The sequence below is a fragment of the Cyprinus carpio genome, chromosome B22, assembly GCF_018340385.1.
Source record: "Cyprinus carpio isolate SPL01 chromosome B22, ASM1834038v1, whole genome shotgun sequence".
Lineage (NCBI taxonomy): Eukaryota > Metazoa > Chordata > Actinopteri > Cypriniformes > Cyprinidae > Cyprinus > Cyprinus carpio.
This window is the reverse complement of record NC_056618.1, coordinates 4,740,471-4,754,746: the sequence shown is the minus strand read 5'-3', so window position 1 is coordinate 4,754,746 and position 14,276 is coordinate 4,740,471. Positions and strand designations below refer to the sequence as shown.

The window sequence follows — 14,276 nt, the reverse complement described above, 5'->3', positions numbered from 1 at the left end:
ACAAAGTGAAAATACCTCATTCATCAGTATATGATCGCTTTAAAGACAGAGCCAGCTGGTTTGTCTGTGGCCTTGTGACAGATGCCGACTGAACAAAAGAATGTCAAAGAAAGCCCAAGAGGCAGTGATCTCTTACTGAACTCAGCCCAGAGCTCATTCCAGCAAAAATTAAACAGAGCAGTTCAGGCCTCATCTGAGCCTGTACCACAGACTGGCCCAGCATGTAGCTCACGCTCCCCTGCCATCTGTGCCAGACACCACAAAACAACATGCATGACGTGCGCTTGCTGTCTTCAGCCATCATTAAAATCACTTTCAGACAAAATAATAATTATACACACACGGGCCTGTCATTGTCATCCAGGCATGTCGTGGCCACAAAGCTGCTTTTTATAAACATCACAAAATTCATCGCTCAGACGGCAGCAGACGCAAACCAAACAGCCTGAGCAGTGAAATGGTCAAAGAGTCTCTGTGCCTTAAATCATTTGCCAGCCTCTTACAGGCCACAGGATTGAAGCAATCGGCAACAGCCTTTCTCACCTTCCCCTGCCCTTTCTTGCAGTGTCACAGTGCAAGCATCAGATCACATGTGCGTCCGTGCCTCGTGGGCCTCTGCCAGTGCAGGAGCGACTGTCAAAGCAGCGTCCAGCCACCTGACTTAAGTGAGAAACACCACCTGTCAGTGGAGCTCACGCCTTTCTTATTGCTGTCGACTGCCAGAAAAATTTCAATTGAATGTCATGAATCGTTTCAACAGGCTTGGTCAGAGCTGTCAGAGAGCTAGCTGCTGTCAGCCAGCAGTGCCTTGCATTTGATGCGAAGCATATAGCCGTGGCCTTACACCACAACACACACTCACCAGCCTGTGCTGCCTGCTTTTGCACGCACAATACACGAGACTCATTTTACCACTCAAGACAACAGAGTCCTGGCCTTTGTCAAAGTGCAACTTAAACAGCTTTTGCTGTCTTTCAAAAAAAAAAACAGCCTGCAGACCGCTTCCCTTTAGCATTTCATTCTATTCACTGGTCAAAGTCAGTGATGAGACACTGATTCAGACTCACTTTGATTTTTTTTTCCTTGGGCCCAATCCAGAACAAACTTCTGCACAGAGACTGATTTTCCGATGCCAGCAACTCCTTTTGTCAGTACAGTTCTGATCTGCTTGTCTTGTTCAGGTGCTTTCAAACACATTTTTGCACTCAACCTGGATCTCCTGTGATTCATGACGTCTGAAGCAACTTCAATCTGTCTTACCTCATGTTCAGTATTGACCTGTTCACTACAACCCCTGAGTGATATAGAGACTCTGTGTAGATGTTCTTCAGAAGTGTAGAGTCACCTTGCTTTGCAATTCCTTCAAACACACATTTATACTTCTTCTTTAGGCTACACTTTAGCTGATGAATGAAGAACAGCTCATCTAAACACAGGGATGAAAAAAACTTTTCTTTTAGCCTTTTAGTTAAACTATTTTCTCCAATATACCTTTATAAGACAAGGTGACAGATGATCATGAGTCTCTTACCTTCTAGAGTATGAGCAGCTTCATCTTGCTTCATCTCTCTCAGGAAGTTGAGCGTGAGGTCAAGAGCTGCTTCTTTGTTTCTGCATCTTTTCTCATTAAAATCCTTCACAAAGTAGTCTAAGTTTTCTTTTTGTAATATTTTTCTTAAACTTTTGCAGCTCATGGCATTTCTTCAGAAATTTGATAATTTTGCTTTCAAGATCCTAACCTAATACAAAAAAAATAAGTTTTTCCTTTTACATTTTTGTGTGTTCCTAAAGAAAAAACTAATTAGCACGATAAATCAGGTTAACATTATTGAAAATGTGTTTTTCTACCTGGAAGATCTGCAGGAGAGTGTCTTTGAAGTTCTTGTAGTTCCTGTGAGTCTGGGCGTCTGAATCTAATGTCTCATATTGAACTCTATTAGTGAATAAAATGAAGTACTGCATTTTCAGGGACACTATTAAAGAAACAGTCTGCAAATATTTTTTTTAAGAAAGACAGAAAGCAAAAGCTGTTTAAGTTCACACTGTTAAAGTATAGGATCTATTTAAGTGTAAATTTAGGTAAATATTAGGTCTCTCATTGTAATATTTTCTGTCCTAAAAGCAAACAACACAAGGGCTGGTGAATTAATAAAGTTATGTTAGTGCACCAAAATTTACAAAATATATACTTCACATCAAATCATTTAAATTTTCTTTGCTGATGCTTTTAGCATTTTAATGAAAACTCTGATGAATATTTAAACAATTATAGATCCATGACACATATTCAGTTAAGTATTTTCTAGCAGTCCATGTGGAACCAACAATAAGAAAAACATTAAATACCTTTTGGTAGATGATGCTTTTTTTCTCACTGAAGTTCGGGTTGCCAAATGTCTTTTGGTCGGTGCTGTTTTCTCACTGAAGTTTGGTAGGTATGTGAGCCTGATCTTACACTAATGACAACAAAGAACAATATAACACAGTGCACTTCAGTCTAATTCATGAAGTTTTTAATGTTGTAAATGGTTATTAAAACAGAGATATAGCTGTGCATTTGTTCTCCTATGCCTATAAATGTTTGGTTGCATGATCTACTCTGCCATCTAGACGTAGATTTGTATTTCCGTATTGTAGAACTAAGTGGTATAAAAACAGCTTTGTGCCAGCAGCTATCACTCAGTTGAATAAGGATAGGTCTTAGGAACATTATTATTATTATTATTTTAGTCTAAGAGGTTTTTAGTGATGCTGAGAACCTTAAAGCACTTTTATCATAATGGTTAAATGTTTGTGGTGTCTGTAAAATGTGAAAGATGTGAGAACTCAACACTGCAAACCTAGTCTACCCATGGGTACAAATAAAGTGAACCTGAATCTGTATAATGCTGAATTTATGCATAGTAATGGCTGCTTGTATAATTGTATTACTGGAAATAAGCTCCAGAGTTCAATAAAAGTCACCATACATTGTGTTGTGTTTAGTGAATTATGTTTTTATTCAATCAACATCGATCACAAAAACCACAGTGACAAAATTAGCTAATATAATGCTAAAACGTCATATTTTCTAGCAGTCCATGTGCAACCAACGATAAGAAAAACATTAAATACCTTTTGGTAGATGATGCTTTTTTCTCACTGAATCTCGGTGGCAGACCTTCTTTTGACCGGTCACTCTTCACAGACACAGAGCTGGACACATGTGAGTCTGATCTTACACTAATGACACAAAGAACAGAGAGAACTATAACAGATACTTCAGTCTCATTTGAAGAGATTTTGTGTGCCAAATGGGAGTTTGTTTAGTCCAGTTGAACACAAACTAGTTCACTAACTCATCAGGTCTGCTATAAAGGAATCATCTAACAGTCAAGTGAAGCGCTGCTTTCTCATCCTGCACAATTTCTATTTTAAGAAACACAGCTGGCTCATACAATATCTTGTATCTATAGCAATGAATATAATGAACAATGACCTGTGTGCAGTGAATGAGTCTGAGAAAGAGACAAAAATCTTTTACATTTCCCTTTAAAAATATCCACTAATTTACACTGTAAGAGTTTGATGTATATTTGTATTAATTCTAAATGATATCTAGTTTGCCCATTATTTACATTTATTACCTACTTAATATGAAACACCAAACGCGTAATGCAATAAGCTTTATATGATAAATTATGGATGATCTGTTGATTTCTACAGGCACTGAGAGGTTAACAGTACAGATAATTCAGAAACATACAAACATGGTGCTCTTTTCTTTACACAGATGTGGTTGTTTAAAGAGAGTATCTTGGAGAAACTAAATGTCATTCATGGCAAAAGCAAGAAAAAGACTTAATTATTGATGGGGTTTTAATCTTCACAGAAAGTGTTTAAATGATTCTCCGAGAACAGACTCAGTCTTACCTCTGTTTCTGTGAGAGACTCATCTTTCCTCTCTTCTCTGACATACTGCAGATAAACTGTCATTGATCAGCACTGGCTTGAGGACAACAACAATCTGCTGTTCAGTGTGACCTGGAGATGATGATGTTCATGAGATGAAGAAATATGTTGAGTTAGCAGCAACAGCAACAAAAACACTATATAAAATAAAGTGAGTTACAAACAGATGCACTGGTCTTATTCGGTTGTTAAGTGATGAAGTAATTAAAGCTGTTTCCAGGTCCAAGCCTCAACTCGCTTCACTTGAGAATACGACCTCAGCAGCCGTTTATTAGCACTGTTTATTCATATTTAACATTTAAGATAACCCTTTTCAAACTCACGGTGTACACTACAGTCTCCGTGCTTACAGCGTCCCAAACACAAATCCTTTTTATATTAATTTATTTATATTTTCATTGTCTGGTTATCTGTGATTTCGGTATGGATTTAAAGGTTATGATTATATTTTTTTGGTAGTATTATATCACATTGTGAGTGTATATTAGCACCTTTTGTTGTTTTCTCGTGAGATCTGATTGGACACGGAAGCGGTGACGTCACACTCAACAAGCGGAGAAATGTCTAAAAAATACTTTCGATTTCACATCACAAAACAATAGCATAACACAGAGGCAGAAATACGAAAAACACTTTCAGAAACAGATTCGTGTTTAATAACCCCTCTTTGAAAACATACTTGCGGTCTTGTCCACTATAAAAGAGAATTTATAAGTATCTGAAACGCTCATTTTTCTGTGCTTTAGGCCTGTCGCGTGTCAGCAATTAATTCTCATATCTCTCAGACGGATCGGATTGGATTAAATATATTAAAAATAATGTCCGCGAGTGTTAAAATTAGTAGAGTCTGTGCTGAAGTTATAGCCTACCTGTACAAATGTTTTCTAGGACATAAAACGGATCAAATCCAGCGAGCTACGCTTTCTCTCTTTCTATCTGCGTAGTGTCCTCGCTGAAGGGCTGGGAAATGTGGGAATGTGGGAATGTTGGAAATTCCGAGGCGTTGGGAATCGAGAGTCGAATCCAAAGGAATCGATTCCATCAAGGAGAATAATCAACTCCTGATTCAGAGCCTTTTTTTCAGTTCAACAAATCTTATCTATGGGTGTCTCTCAAACGGAACAATTCACAACTTCAATGGATGTGTCTTGAACACATACTATAGAAAATTAAACCAATACATAATTTAGTTTAAAATAAATACAATCTTCTACCTCAGCTTCAAAGGCTGTCTTGTTACAGATTTCTTTAAGAACATTTTGCTACGTATTTAATATATATATATATTTTTTTGACGTTATAAATTCGTTTTTTCACAACGTTGTAGAAACGTTTTTATCACGTTCGTATATCTCCTTCCAACGTTTTAAATTATTGTTTTGTTTTTGACATTATAAATTTGTATTTTCACAGCGTTGTAGGCTTTCTTTACAGTGTTAAATATGAATATTCATCTTATTACCAGCCTCCTTTTACATTTCACCTTTTATTACTTGTAGCGTTTCTGTTTGTTTTCCATTTTATAAGCCTATGTTAACATATGAAGGCTTAATCATTTATAATACACACAAATTTAGTCACTCATCGTATTATTCACAAAATATGAAAAGTAATATATGGGTAGTTCACACTCATACACACACACACACACACACACACACACACACACACACACATCTAAACAAGCCAAAAGCATAAATATATACCAATAAATCAAAATGTAAATAAAGTACAACACATGAAAACTATGCAATGACTGGCAAATTTGAATATGAGCACATTAACAAAGTCCAAGAAATTTCAGTGCATAGATATTTTAACAGAGAAAAAAAACAGCATTCAATTTGTGAAATGTAAAGTATTTACACTAGTTACAAATTATTTTATTGCAGTTATAACAATAATTATATTGCAATCTTATTACTTGTTTGCACTAAACATACTGCTTATAATTTAGGATTTTGTTTTTCAACAAATTATATGGCATCCAATTTAGAACTTGTTTAAATGATATATAATAAATAGTTTATAATGGCTATTATTGTTCAATAAATAATATTTTATAATATTGGCATACCTGATTAAATATCTGTATGTTAGCAGTTTTTTAGCGCTTTCATTGCAGGTTACATTGTTATGTCAGTAGGTGGCAGCGAGGGATTGTCTTAATGAGTTAGTAAACCATTCATTCAGTGCTGATTCATTCAGTTATCGAATCTGTGACCCACCAGATTTTATGACTCTAGTACTGCTTAGCTCTTAGCTTAGATCTTAGCTCAATGCAGTACCTACAGGGTCACAGAATTCAGTGCAACACCAAAAAAGAAACAAGGTTGTAAAGAAGTAAATTGTCTAAACCAGGGGGTTCTCAACTCTCTCTCTGGCCCGAGATACACTTTCCTGCAGAGTTTAGCTCCAACCTTCATCAAACACACCTGACTCTATCTTTCTATTAGGACAGGGTGCCCAAACTCAGTCCTGGAAGGCCAGTGTCCTGCAGAGTTCAGATCCAACACACCTGCCACGAAGTTTCTAGTATGACTAGTAAGAGCTTGACTAGTTTTGTTCAGTTGTGTCAGATTGGGGTTGAAGCAAAACTCTGCAGGACACCGGCCTTCCAGGACCAAGTTTGTGCACCCCTATATTAGAACCTAAACACAATGATTACCTTGTTCAGGGTGTGTTTGATAAGGGCTGCAACTGAATTGGTGCAGGAACGTGGATCACGCAGGTCAGAGTTGAGAACCCCTGTTCTAAACTCTGAACAAAACCAACAAACAATGCTGTGTCTTACCTACACTTCATTTTATAGAGATCAATGCATTGACCAGCGCTGCCGCCCTGTCATGTGAAATCCCCTAAACCTCTGAAAGAATACTTTGACAAATACATCGGTTAATGGATATACAGCAAATGTGGGGGTATTGTGCACTTAATTAGATGTATTATAGCAAACAAGGTTTAACGAATCTCACACCTAACATACAATATTATGGTCAATTCACACTTCTGTCCAGGTTGTTACAAAATTTTCTTGTTTATCCGTCTTCACAAACTGCCCTGAAATACAATTCAAACATTAACGATTGTTATAAATAAAACATGAGTCTCTAACATTCACAGTGCTCAGTACTTTTTTATCATCTGTGTCTCGTTTTCTCATTATGTTGGAGCCCTTTGTAGGTTGCTGTATAGTGTCCTCAACGCAGAGTTAAACAAGATGCAGCTGAGGCTCCCTGTCAGAGGAGAAACTGTGCACACCTGTGTTGGAGGAGCTATCCCTGGTCCTGAACATCAAAGGGTGGCACTGATGGTGCTTTCCATGGTGCTGAACGTCACCTGCTTACTTGCGGTCACCACAATATTTAATATACAGTGTCAGGTTTATTAGAAATAAACTAATTATAACAGAGAGGTGAAATGCAGAATAGAGAGAATAATATACCAATTTTATTAACTTAATCCTCATATGGTGGCATTACAGTATGTTTTGAAGTCAAAGCCTTCTTAAAATAACTAATAAATAATACATACATAACACACACAGACGTGTCATTTGAGTTGAATTACTGAAATAAATGAACTTTTTTTAATGAATGCAATCCCCCACTATTAAAAGTTTATCATATTTTAAACATATATCGCCCAAAATGTCTGTAAAATCCCTTATTTGGCTTATTGAATTTTGGAGGACGATAGACCATAGCACAGAGTATTGAGGAGTTCAACTGAAACAACTTAAACCTAGCATAATGTGTAATGTGCGGAGTCCGACAATTCAAGCTCATTTTAAAAATAGTTGCCACACCACCTCTGCCACCAGAGGCTCGCGGGGAAAAAAAAAAACCCACCGTTAGACGGTAGCAACTCAGAAAGTGAACTTGGATCACTAGTACTGTATGTAACCAGGTCTCTGTTAAAAATAAAATGTCCAAATTCTGAGAATCAAAGAAATCCTTTAAGATAAAAGTTTTGCTTGCAGGTGACGGCACATTAGTCAGAGCAAATTTTAACTCTGTGGAAACTTCCAGCTCACCCAATCCGTGATGCAGGGAATGAAGACTTTACAAGTACATTTCCCAAGGGGAGTAAGTTTATTACCCATGAGCAAAGTTGTGGGAGACACCGCAGCGGGAGTTCACTGCAGGTGCCATGGAACACAGGAATAATCCACTGATATGGTATCCCCATAGAGCGCTAGACGATAGAACAGTCCTTTCCCTTTGTGATGTCAGTCAGGGAAAAACATTGCATCAGCAGCTGCGAGGATAGACTTGCCTTTATCTTGACTAAAAATCCACCTCAAGTTCTGCGTCTTCTTCGACACCTTTTCCAGCGAGGAATGAAGAGCGTCATGTAGCCTACACCCATGAAACGTTTATACTTAAAGCTTTACCCTGATTTAATCGTGTTTTATAATTCATTTTTAGATGCTGCTATGTTCAGTTTCAATTTTCTTCTTTCTTTTTTTGCCATGGGATACCATGAAAATTAAATTTAGTTAATAATATAAATAATATACAGGTTTCACCTCTGATATTGTAACAGTGATTAAGAATTAAATTTACGTACTGACTCAGAAGTATGCAGATGTCTTTTTGTCGGTGCTGTTGCCATGGTGAATCATAATAAAGACAGAGCTCCATTGATCATGTCTTATTATTGTTGTGGTGGATGAGCTAAGAGTCAACCTGCTCAGAGTCGACTGAACACACGATTTAGCTGTTCTGAAACCGAACACTCAAGAGTTTCCCATCTCAGGGTAAGACAACTCTGAGTTTGTTGAACCTCCTTTCTGGAATACACCCCTGAAGATGAACTACTTATTGTGATTGTTTATTTTATGACTTTGTAGAGAAAACAACTGAGTGAAACTCTTCCCACATGCAGAGCAGTGATACGGTTTCTCTCCAGTGTGAATCCTCTCATGTTTTTTCAGGTTCCTGACCGACTGAATCTCATATCACAGAGTGAACACTTGTAAGGTTTCTCTCCAGTGTGAATCCTCTGGTGACGTTTCAAATCTTCAGCTGTAATAAAAGTCTTCTCTCACTCAAAGTACATATGATCTCTCACACCAGTGTGTATCTTCTGATGAACTTTTAAAGTATGCAGATGTGAAAAACTATTTCCACAGAAAGAACATGAATGTGGTTTCTACTTTTGAATGTAAGGTGACCCTTCAGGTGTGAAGCTCTTAAAAAGGTTTTTCCGCACTGATCACAGATGTGCAGTTTCTCTCCAGTGTGGATGTTCACGTGTCTCTTAAAGTGTCCTTTGCGTGTGAATCTCTTCCCGCACTGATCACATGTGAACAGTTTCTCTCCAGTGTGGATCCTCATGTGAACACTGAGATTCTGTTTGCATGTGAAACTCTTTCCACACTGAGTGCAGGTGAAACTTTTCTTGTCTCTTCTCTTCAGTAAAGAAACTCTTTCAGTCTCTGAGAGATTTTTCTCCAGTTTTGACATGTTTCTTCTCTATTGGATCTAAAATAAAGTTAAAATAGTTACAATATAAATAAATGTAAAAAAAGTTGTAGAAATATTATGCAGAAGTTGACGACGGATACACAACATTATATAATTTTTCACACACTTTTACAAAATGATTCAATGATCAATATCCAAATCGTATATACAGTGTTTCTGTAGTGACAACTATTTGATGTTTGATCAACTACACAAATATAAACATCATATTAGAAATACAATATTAACACTAATATACTATACTAAAAACTTATTAGATAAAGCTGCAGTCTGTAACTTTTGGGGCTCGCGTCTGGCGGAAGAACATGTATAGCCGGAGCTACTTCTCTCCAATATAAGCAAAATCCACCGCTCCCGGCTCTTCTGGTCCAATCAGCGCAGGGCTGTGCCACAGTTTTGTTTGTGTTTAAAATGTAAAAAAATATATATAATGAGCGAGTATATCATGAATCTTTTTCCAAACCGTGTTTTTGTCTTATCCTGAATCACTACGGTACACCTATAATAAGTGTTTATATTCGGACTATTTTAGTCTGGTTGGTGTCGGCAACGCTGCAGAGTAGCACAGTACCTAATGACTCGCCATAGATGTAAACAGAGAGAAGTAGCTCCGGCTACAATGTTCTTCCGCCAGACGCGAGCCCCAAAAGTTACCAACTGCAGCTATAATTAATAACCATTTTAAACTAATTAACTGACCAATATTTTTCACTTAACAACACTCAGGATATAATTTGAACAATTGCGTTTCAGTCCCTATTTTGTATCCTGAGATAGAAAGTATCGCCTATATTATTTATTGGTTTAAGTTTTTTTTTTTTTTTTACAACTCTTGAGGTATTTCAACTGCAAACACTAAATCTGATGATCTGCTGGTAACTTTAAATGTTCTTCAGCCTCATCACTAATCATACAGAATAAACACAACCTGTTTGTTCTTCAGTGTGTTTGATTCTGCAGGGTTCTGGATCTTCATGTTCTCTCTGTCCTTCAATAAACTCTGTCTCTGCAGATTTATCTTCATCATGATGCTCTGATGCTTGCACTTGTGAGCTGAAAAACACATACAATTAAAAGATATCAAATATAAACAATCTAAGAATTTAAAAAGTGAAAGAATAAACACACAAATACTTTTTACAAATTTGCAAGGTACACATAAATCACCAATGAATTTCATTTAACTGAATGTGTTTTAGTTTTGTGTTTTATCTGAAACGTGGTTTATCACAGACTAATGAATAAATGCTGTTGTGATAGTTTCATCTTGTAATGTCACAATAACTGATCGTGTTGTTTTCTGGTCTTGACAGCAATAAAATGATCTTAATGTGTCAATGAACAGATCTGAAGTCATCAGTATAATGAATGAGGTGAAAACAGGATCTATTATCATGAAATAAAGAGGATTTTCATCAGCTGATAATATTGATGAGTCTCAGACTATAAACACTCATTAAACAAGACATTGAGGATCAGCAGCAGATCATCTCACTTTATTCTGAGTGTTTGCTGATAGAAACTGATTATTTGCGTTAGGGTATTTGTTGAAAGACTAAAAAGTGCTCTATTAAAACATAATACAATTATATAGTATATCCAGAAACTGACAAATTATTTTCCCTCACATGCTCGTCGCCTGCTGTGATAATGTCTTAGTCCGCAGACGCAGAAAGAAAACAAATCACAAATTACCTCTTTGAATGATGCTTAAATAAACGGTTAAGAGTGTTTTACAATAAAACACGTGAAGTACCGCGAACTGCTCGCCTCACGAGACTCTGGCTGTTGTTGTGAGCGCGCGGGTGATGACGTCATCGCCGCGACGTGAGGCGAAATCTTTTTTTTTTTTTTTTCATCCACAGTGTTTCCTCCTCCTGACATGGAGAGTTTTGTTTAGCTTGCGATGTCAGATTAGACAAACATTTTTATAGTGGTTTTAGCCACATAAATATAATTGAACACATACTATAGAAAATTAAACCAATACATAATTGAGTTTAAAATAAATACATTCTTCTACCTCAGCTTCAAAAACTGTCTTGTTACAGATTTCTTTAAGAACATGTTGCATTTTGCTACGTATTAAATACGACAAATGTCTTTTTTCTTTATTTTTCACAACGTTGTAGAAACGTTTTTATCACGTTTTATCTCCTTCCAACGTTTTAAAAACGTGTTTACCACGTCCAAACTAGTAATTTACATGCTCCAATCAAAATGCTTTCTTTACAGTGTTAAATATGAATATTCATCTTATTACCAGCCCCTTTTTTACATTTCTTGTAGCGTTGCAGACCTCTGGTTGTTTTCCATTTTATAAGCCTGTGTTAACATATGAAGGCTTAATAATTTATAATACACACAAATTTAGTGTCACTCATCGTATTTATTCACAAAATATGAAAAGTGATATGATATGGGTAGTTCACACACACACACACACACACACACACACACACACACACACACACACACACACACACACACTACACAACAACACATCTAAACAAGCCAAAAGCATAAATACATACCAATAAAACAAAATTCTTAAATAAAGTACAACACATGAAAACTAATTTGAATATGAGCACATTAACAAAGTCCAAGAAATTTCAGTGCATAGATATTTTAACAGAGAAAAAACAGCATTTAATTTGTGAAATGTAAAGTATTTAATTTCAACTAGTTACAAATTATTTTATTGCAGTTATAATAGTAATCATATTGCAATTTTAATACTTGTTTGCACTAAATGTAATGCTTATATTTTAAGGATTTTGCATCAACACAAATTACAGGTACATGTACTGTACATTATTGTTTCTCCTCTATGCCCCGCCTCCTAAAACACGACGATTTTTACAAAGCTCATCGGTCTGAAAAGTGAGGTGTGCTCTGATTGGCCAGCTATCCAGTGCGTTGTGATTGGCCGAATACCTCAAGTGTGTGACGGAAATGTTACGCCCCTTAACATATTGTGATGCCCTGTGTGGCCGGAGCGATGAGACATAAACATTAAAACCCATTAAAAACATGATTTCTAGTCGTGTCCTCTTTTGGATGGCCAAACAAAGTAGTTTCGCTTTCTCAATGAAAATGCATCACACACCGCAGAGTGTGAGCAGAGGCCAGCGGATTCTACGAAGGAGCGTACCTTGTGCTTGCGTCAACCACATGTGAAGACTCCGGGCTGGACTCCTCTTCGTCCACGGTGAAAGCCGATCCGGTGATTCACAGTGCGAAGCTGCTGTATTTCCTCAGCGACCAGCAGAGATCAGCTCCAGGCATGACGAAGCGGATATCATCCTCTTTTGGAAGGCCAAACAAAGTAGTTTCACTTTCTCAATGAAAAAGCGTCACACACCGCAGAGTGTAAACAGAGGCGGGCGGATTCTACGAAGGAGCGTACCTTGGTCTTGCAGCAACCACATGTGATGACCACGGGCTGGACTCTTCTTCGACCACGGTGAAAGCCGATCCGGTGATTCACAGTGCGAAGTTGCTGTATTTCCTCAGCGACCAGCAGAGATCAGCTCCAGGCATGACGAAGCGGATATCATCCTCTTTTGGAAGGCCAAACAAAGTAGTTTCACTTTCACAACCAAACACACAGCGTCTATACGACATGGCGGCAGCAGCAACAATACTACAACAAGAATAAAAGGAACGCCTTCTTTCTTTGCGTGAATATTTGGGCAGTGTTATGCAAATCTTCCCACATTATGATGTAGATATGTGGGGGGTGGGGGGTGTTAGAACGAGCCGTTTTAGGAGAGCATTTAGTCTTAACTTTGATAAAGAATATTTATATTTTTTTGATTTTTTAGTTTTTTTTTTTTTACAGATCTTCTTTATGCACCAAGAGCTTGTAACAATCCAAAGAGAAAGAAAAATTGAAATCGCATCATATGACCTCTTTAAATATCAATATAATAATTAAATATTACATATAATTTGGTAGATTTTTTTTTTAATTGAAATCACATGCAACGATGAGTAGTGGTGATATTTATTTTGTACAATATTTGCAACTGCTTTTTGTCACTTAATTAGAAGCAACACAAATTAAAATTATGTCATGTTATAGGGACTACTGTACAGACATTTAGAAGTTGATTTTAAAATGCAAAGTATTTAAAAATGAAAAAATAAAGCTATGTAAACACTTGCATTTTTACAACACTATAAGTGTGTCCCATCAGGTAATGAAGTTCGACACACATGTGTGGTCTGCATCCTCACTTGAACACTTGGGGCATATACAGTAAATACGTCATATTAGTCGTCAGGTGGTCAAGTGCAAAGACCGCAAGTGTGGATATTTGGACAAGGCAAGAGTCCCTCCAAGCTAACAATTTTTGGTTCCCAAAATTAGGTTAGGTTCTGGGGATGTTCTATTTACTCTCCTAGAAGGCAGGACCGTACCCACCATTGAGCTTCATATCAGCTGACTCAGTATTTACATTCTTCAGCACAGACGACAGTCAAAGAGAAAGAGACTGTGATGAAGAGAAAGAGAGATGGTGATGGAAGTAATCCTTGAAATATTTCCTGTTTGGGATTTATTATTGTGTATTGTCAAAAATACACAAATCTTCTCTTTTTCCAGTTTGTAGTGTGGATCACTGCTACATTTAATCTGATTCTCATGTTTAAGAATCTGTTATCTTGACAAATCATTTATGCGCCCACTGACTTGGTTTTAAACCTGTATTGTTTTTCCAATTTATGGGACTTAAAACATTTTAAAATGCACACATGTAGGTCAGAAAAATCTACATTTTCTCGGGGAGCATGCCCCTGAACCCCAGACTGATCTCCATTTAGGGA

At 37.0% G+C, this 14,276-nt stretch overlaps 1 protein-coding gene, 3 long non-coding RNA genes and 1 pseudogene across 6 annotated transcripts in view; 1 reads left to right on the top strand and 4 right to left on the bottom strand.

The window, feature by feature from the left end:
- Positions 1 to 14,276, top strand: part of LOC109084161 (NACHT, LRR and PYD domains-containing protein 12-like) — a 941,455-nt gene that overhangs the window by 564,145 nt on the left and 363,034 nt on the right.
- The window catches only part of LOC109078434, a 376,314-nt gene that overhangs the window by 274,510 nt on the left and 87,528 nt on the right, over positions 1 to 14,276 (bottom strand). Inside the window, exons 3-4 of one of the 3 annotated variants that reach the window (XR_006157867.1) lie at positions 3,115 to 3,222; positions 2,438 to 2,456 (exon numbers count right to left, since the gene is read on the bottom strand). The exons of the other annotated variants lie outside the window; for them this stretch is intronic. This is a non-coding gene — a long non-coding RNA (uncharacterized LOC109078434). Of the gene's footprint in view, positions 1 to 2,437; positions 2,457 to 3,114; positions 3,223 to 14,276 lie in introns of those variants that run through there. 3 annotated transcript variants of the gene reach the window in all.
- Positions 1,700 to 2,402, bottom strand: LOC122141529. The gene is made up of 3 exons (XR_006157881.1): positions 2,347 to 2,402; positions 1,849 to 1,933; positions 1,700 to 1,734 (listed from the first exon to the last, which is right to left on the bottom strand). It is a non-coding gene; the product is annotated as an uncharacterized LOC122141529 (long non-coding RNA).
- Positions 3,991 to 5,093, bottom strand: LOC122141525. The gene is made up of 3 exons (XR_006157874.1): positions 4,821 to 5,093; positions 4,443 to 4,515; positions 3,991 to 4,023 (listed from the first exon to the last, which is right to left on the bottom strand). It is a non-coding gene; the product is annotated as an uncharacterized LOC122141525 (long non-coding RNA).
- LOC122141520 overlaps positions 8,640 to 14,276 on the bottom strand; it is a 79,595-nt pseudogene continuing 73,958 nt past the window's right edge.